This window comes from Chelon labrosus (assembly GCF_963514085.1).
Source record: "Chelon labrosus genome assembly, chromosome: 16".
NCBI lineage: Eukaryota > Metazoa > Chordata > Actinopteri > Mugiliformes > Mugilidae > Chelon > Chelon labrosus.
The window spans coordinates 22,057,981-22,065,421 of NC_140349.1; positions in this window are offsets into that span (position 1 = coordinate 22,057,981).

The following is a 7,441-nucleotide window of genomic DNA, read 5'->3' on the forward strand; positions in this document are numbered from 1 at the left end:
GTCACCGCTCTATAATAAGAGTTTGGGTTCTTTTTGCTGAGGTTGTCATTCGACACTGCCAGGGATAAGAGGAGGAACTATACTTGACACCTCGAAATGTCAAATCCACAGCATTTCGCTTGCCGCGGATGGGACGATGAAAGGCAAAAGGCGAGGCTTTATTTATTTACCAGAAAATGAGAAAAGGTGGAGCTGAGGGGTGTATTAATGAAACTGGGCGTGAAAAGAGGTCAGCAAAACAGAACGTAATGAGAAACTGAAAATTAAGCAACTGGGAACATATATACATTGCAAAAATGAAGCTTAAGAAAATAAATTGCAGGATATATTGCGTAAAATCAGCAAAATGATGTAATGATATATCTAGCCTCTGATACGAACAGAACTGTTAGTCAGTTGCAATCATTGTGTTGTAAGACTGACTCATTATCTGTTTTTAACACAGTAGAGGTCTGTTGGTCAATCTACAGACCCCGGATGATGATAACAGGTAACTCCGGACTCAATGGGGAATAGCACCAGCGCATCATAACAAAATATTGGTGAAATTAACGAGTTTCGCGGCAGATAATGTGTGATTTAGAGGCTGCGTTTCGGTGCCCCATTCACTCCCACTATATGGATATACGCGGATCTAAATATCTCTCGAACGACTACAAATGACACCAAAGTTATATGGGTGAGTAAACGATCGTATTTTATGCCAGAAATAAGGTCCAGGTTGTAAAAAACAGTAGTTCCCCTTTAGGAAAAGAATCAGATTCGGATGCTTGAAATAAGAAATTCTAACTCTGAAAAAGTAGTTTTGAAGTTGTCTGAAAAAAAACAACTCAATAACGAATAGGTTATAGATTTCAGTTTTTGTAGTGCATGCCTGACCAAACCATTCGAGCACACTATGGGAGCACAAATTATCATAACTAATAATTGCAACTACTTCATTGTGAACTAAGCAGAAAAGAAGCGAAGCAATGGTAAAATAAACATACAAAATGAACGTCACAGAATTCATGTGGCAGACATTTGGTACCGTCCGTCCAGGGTCAGGTGTACGCCACTGCAGTTTTTATCACTGAAGTTTCCTTTAAATTCACATTAACTTAAATTAGATTAAAAAAAATAATAAATAAAAATAGGAAAAAGAGGATATGATATCACATTGCTTGTGGTTTTCTCCGCTCAGTCTTCACAGCAGGCCTCAACGGAACATAAAATCTTATTATTTCTTCATTTCCCCCCCCCCCCACCTCCTTCTGACACCGGGGCTAAGCGGAGGGGGGAAGGGCGGACTGAGGTGTACGGAGGGACAGATGGGGGAGGATGGGCGCCGGGAGCTGTCTGGGTTTCGGTTGCTGTCTCCCCGGGGCGGCTGTATCCGCAGGACCCCTCATAATAAGACACGGTACACAAATTTCCTCATCTTTATTTATGCTTTCCCTCTGTAATCTGCCAATAGTTAGATGTACACATGCAGGTAAATAATTAAGCATCAAATTCTAATTCAAAGTTAATGAACAGATTAGTAGATGAAGGTCGTCCTCAGAAGACTTCGCTCGCCTTACAGTTTCATTAAGGCCGAAGAAGAGGAGCAACTGGGATCCATCAATTCTAAACATGTAGCCTCCCCTGCTAATACAGTTAATTGGCAATTTGATTAAGTTTGAGAACTGAATTGAGAAGTTGGCTATTCACCCTTTTCATTTTGCACAGATATAGTTTTCTCTCTCCAGCCTAAGAGGGAGAAGTCTATTAATAAAAAAGTAATATGATTCAGAGCTAATTTTTTAAAGCTGCTGAGCCGTTTAATCACTAGCAGATGTGGATTCTCGGTGAAGATAGCAGAGACAAAAGATTTTTTCTTTTTTTTTGGTACCAGGCATTTCTTTAAAATGTCATCTCCACTAGCTGTGTGATGTTGGTCTGGAACGGAGCAGTCTGCGATGCTGGCAGAAATGCTCGTAAGAGGAATCAAACAGAGATATTGGGTCAGATGCAGATGAATTTTAAACACGGAGCCTCGGTCTGCCTCAGTGGAGACATCCAGCTGGGATTCTGGCAAAGAGGGAGGGATGGACCTCTTCATGAATTTAAAAGGAAGGAAGAAATTATGCTGAAGTAAAGCTGTGTCGGCCCATTAAACCCAGGTTTCCCTGCTAACTCTAACGCATGCTTTTCATGCTAACACTTGCAGAGCGCAGCAACCTGCCGAAGCTGCTGGGTAGTTGTCTTTGTTTCTGCATATTACATGAGCCAACATTACGCACTCTTGCACGGGAATGCCGACGACAGCCTGCTGTGACCTCTCCCCGTTTCATTCTCATTTGGTCCCGACGTGAGGTAATGCCGAGTCAGAAAAAACAGGGGAGCGCGGGGAGAACTGCAGCGAAAACCCTGTGAGGTGAATTAATGAGTAGCAGGTGATGAAAGGGTTACATGGGATTTCGCAAGCACAGAAAGTCCAACAAAGAACAGCCAGGAGTCTGTTTTAATTGAAAGGAGGCCTCCTCTCATTTGGGTAGAAGCAGCGGCAGCGGCTTTGATGATGGTGTGCCTAACTGTCAAGATTACATTTTAATGGTGACCAGGCAGGGCAAAGCATGTGCAAAAGAAATAAAAGCGAACAGTTTGTTCAGGAGAGTCGACGTTATGCAAGATTTGCAACAGAGGGGGGATCAATGACGATGCATTTTTCATTATCCAACAGTTGGAAGACGTCAGAAACCTGGACTACTGTGGAGCTGGACTTACAGAGCAGCAACATTAAAAGTAATACACAGTTTTCAAAGGAAATGCCATGTATTTCTATATTGTGGGGCTGTTATGATGGCTACCATCTATAACTTGTAGTTCTGAATTGATGATGATGGTGCTAACATTTTGGATTCCAGCTCAGAAAACAGTGTGAATATGAACACATAGGGCAAATAAATGTTTTTAGCTCTGGTTACACCAGGCATTTTGGACTACTGACCAACCAAAAACCAAACTTGCAAATAAGATACACACAAATGTGTGTAGTTATGAAAGAATAAGAGGAGAACCAATCAAGACATGATGACTTCATTCCTTCATAAAGGTATAGTATGTCTTGGTTCTCTGTCAGCAAAAACCTACATCCCCAAAAGGCAAAAAAGACAATGGAAGCTAGAAAACTGAGCCGGTGCTTCGAATCTGATGTCCAGTTCGTCTAAAGCCCTTCCACCCTGGAGGTTTCTGTACTGAGACCATTCTGCAGTCTTAAAAATGCAACCAGCACCATTTCTTTCAAGATTCAGTGAACTAATACGACTAAAATGGATGTCTGTGAAGGTTCTAGGTAATCCAGGTCATGCTTTATCCAAAAAATGCTAAAGAAAAGCAACTGGACTTTACTGGACTTAGAGTTTCTTGAAGATGTTTTGCCACTTATCCACATAGCTTCTTTGGTTCCAAAGGAACGGTGGGGATTCCTCCTTGTTTTACAGCTTTGATTAGGGGGAAGCAAAAACAGCATTTGGACTCCTAACCATCTCTTATCCGCAGAGCTCAAGCTTGTCACTTGTGGCCTTATAGCTGATAATGACTAATTTTCGGGGTGTTATTTCAAGATGTAAAAAAAAACTTTAAGCCAAGGGCAAGAGAAAGTTCTCAGACTTTTTCTGTCACGGCTTCTTCACAAGCCAAAGAAGACTCCGCAACCCCCCACCATACAGCTTTTATCAACAGCAAAGGGGAAAGCAAGTGACAACAAATATCAGCATGACTTAGCATCATTTTCTGAGTCTGTTTTAAGTCATCTTTGAGTAAAGACTGTTCCGCAACCAGGGTATGAAGTAATCAAATGGGCGCTCCCCAGTTCCATATTTTCTTTTCTAACTCTAACAGGCTTGTTACTTTGGAGAGCTTAAGGGCTTTCAAATGTGACACTCCACACCACACTCAAATGAGTCCAAAGTCCGGTACTATTCATCCTCGTGAACGGTACCATGACTGGCTCTGTTTGGAAGATGCAGTGTTCCAGATCAAACACACTTGCTGGTAGGTGGATGGGTGGGAGAGTTGTGATAACTAGCTGTACCAAAATCCATAAGGGAACTGCTGAGGCGGATACAACATCAATATTACCACTGACCCCAGAAATCAGTGTACTCATGATAAATGATTTTACATGTGCCAAATTCCGCTTGCATTCGCCTCCTTGCATGACAGGAGTAGTAGAGTAAAGACTTTGAATGAGAATTCCAAGTTGTCAAGCGTCCTCCTCGTCTTTGAATCCAGAACAACAGATGGAAGGTGAATGATGACCTAAGCAGAGACGGTTGAGAAATAGGACGGTGCACTTATCATCCTCGTATCGGTGCCACTGCCCCACCCTGTCACTGGATTAGAAATAAACTCATGTCCTGAGTCTATTTTATGTCAGCTTTGACAGAAGACTGTTCCACACCAGGGTGCAAAGTAATCAAATGGGCTGAAACCGACTATATTAACAATCCTTCCAACAGCTCCCACTCCAGTTCATATCATGAGCACAGCTTGTAATGTGGTATCTTTTGTGAGGTAAGCTTTCAGCGGTATAAAATAATAATGTAAATGCTGGCCTGCAGGGTATCAGGAATTGTGGTGATTAATTGTACCTGATCCGAAAGTGCCCTTATTCTCCTGCCTCACAGTCATTTGAGTAGCACCGCGAGTTAGCTCTAAAACTCTTCACCAAACAGTATTAAACATGAGCAAATGTAGTGCGGGGCTGTCACTTAGGGTAAGGGTAATAAATTAGACACTTAGACACTACACAGCCGAATGGGTACAGTCAGAAATGTTGCTAACATCCGTCATGGCTTCAAACCACAGCGGTTCAACCTGTTGTTGACAACCAGATTGTTGAGTTTAGCCCATAGCGGACGATGATAGACAGTTGCTTTGCACAACTGCCTGCCAAGTCTAAATTTCAGAGTGCCTGCCTTTTTCCAAACTGTTTCCAAGGACAACCTCTCAGATGTGCAACAAACCATATGGAGTGTTCAGTTATAAAAAACAACCTCTTTGGCTTGATACTTCAGAGGAGGAACCTTTCAACACTAAACATGTTGTTGCTAAACTTGGTAGTTATTCTACAATTGTACACTTTCTACCGTAAAATATATATATATATATTCAGCACGGTGCACTGTCAGTACAGACGTGAAGAGGAATTAACCCTAAGCTCCACTCTGAATTTCTTTTGCAAGTAAAGGAAAAGATTCAAGCAGTACTTTCTTTGCTTCAAACATAGACAACTGACAACATGTTAGCTGGGCTTATTCAGCTTCTTCTAAAGCCTCCAGATCTTCAAGATCTTGATGCGGTCGTTGAACTTCATATTTATCAGTGTAAAAGGGGACTGCTTTCATTCTCGCCTCAGACTTTACTAATAAAGGAGCTTTGATTTGTGATGGTAAGTGCATCATCTACGAAAGGTCTTCACATCAGCTGGAAAAAGTCGATGAAACTGATTATTTGTGAGTGATAAATAGCTGTCAGAATATTCATATATCATATGAAAGCTGGCAGCCGCACAGAAGGTAATTGTGGGGGCTAATTCTATGCCAACATTTAGTATTCATATTTACTAGCCCTGCAATATGATCTACTGTGATGACCAGAATCAATCCGCTGTGGGTGCAGCGCCTCTGCACCGCAGTGGAATTATTGGGATTTGATCATGTCTTCGTTCCCTTGTCTTTCATTCTTTTTGTCTCCTTTTCTGTGCACAAATGCGATCAAACTTTCGAGGGGCAGGACAGATTCGGGCGCGCTCCAAAATTTATGCATTTCACTGTTCAAACAGCACCTGTTCCGTAATGATAGATCAACACTGCGAGGAGAATGACAGAGAATATTTAATTGGATGTTTACATGAGGAGTAACTTCAGCCATATGGATTAGATTATTGGGCCATATGCACTTAGTTGCTCAAGCCAACACGTTGCTCTGAAAGCCTGCGGAGAGGAAATAAAAGCAGCTCCAAATACCATCAAGACTGCCACAACCCTCCTTCAAAAAATGTGAATGGTAAAAACAGGAACATGCTGAATAGTTTCCTGGGACGTTTAAAAAAAAATAAAAAATAAAAAAACTATAGCACATCAGTACTGTAAGAGTGAAAAGAGCACCTTTGCTTTTAATGAGTATCTTCTAGTGGTGCTCATTGTGATCTCTGCCCAGGGGATATTTACTGCGTTACTGTGTGAATAGATGATGTATTTGAAGGAATTCAACTCTGACTGGACGAACCGGTACAAAGTCCTTGGGGCAGAAAATAGCTTTAGACCCTTACGAAACATATTCAGTCGTATGCAGTCCTGTAACAGTTAGCTAAGTTGTCTATTAACTTGAAATCAGTTGACAGTAATTACAATCCTTTGTCAAGGGACAATTTTCTGAGGCATATTTTTTGTTGGATGAGTTTATTTTTCCTTTCCTCAACTAGTGCAAGACTGTTTATTTAAAGGGGAACTACTGTTTCTTACAACCTGGACCTTATTTCTGGCATAAAATACGGTCGTTTACTTACCCATATAACTTTTATGTAATTCATATTCCTTTGGGAGATATTTAGATCTGCGTATATCCATGTAGTGGGAGAGACTGGGGCACTGAAACTCAGCCTCTTAAGTGCGGAGTTAGCTGTTATCATCATCCAGGGTCTGTAGGTCAGTCTACAGACGATGATGATAACAGGTAACTCCGGACTCAACAGGGAATAGCACCAGCGCATCATAACAAAATATTGGTGAAATGAACGAGTTTTGCGGCAGATAACGCGTTATTTAGAGGCTGCGTTTCGGTGTCCCAGTCACTCCCACTACATGGATATACGCTGATCTCATTATCTCCCAAAGGAATCCAAATTACACAAAAGTTATATGGGTGAGTAAATGACCGTATTTTATGCCAGAAATAAGGTCCAGGTTGTAAAAGACAGTAGTTCCCCTTTAACACGTGCGACACACCTTCTTCAAAATAATTATCAGTGCTTGTATTGTGTGTGTATGCTAGATGTGTGTTTTCTTTCTCCTTTAGTACTTAAGCAGCGTTTTACCTGAATTTCATTGACAATAAAAGGAATTTTTCCTACGTTTATGAGTCTGGACATACACTGAGGTAAACAGCAACTTCACTTGGCTGAAGCATACGACTGCGAGGTGATTCTAGTTTACATCACGTTTTGTTCTGTATATTCTTAATTTTGCAGATGCCGCCCGACAACAAATCATTATACAAAAATAGCATTACATTACCTTCAGTTCAGCGTTGCTCCATTTGTCAATCCATTTACTAATGACAAAATTGTTCATTTCCGTATTTCAGATAAATATGTCCCCATGCATTATTGTTTTAAGATGACAGGCACTGCAGTATCTGCTGCGCAAACCCCAGAAATAACATGTCATTAAAATAAAATTCTGTAAAATTTAAT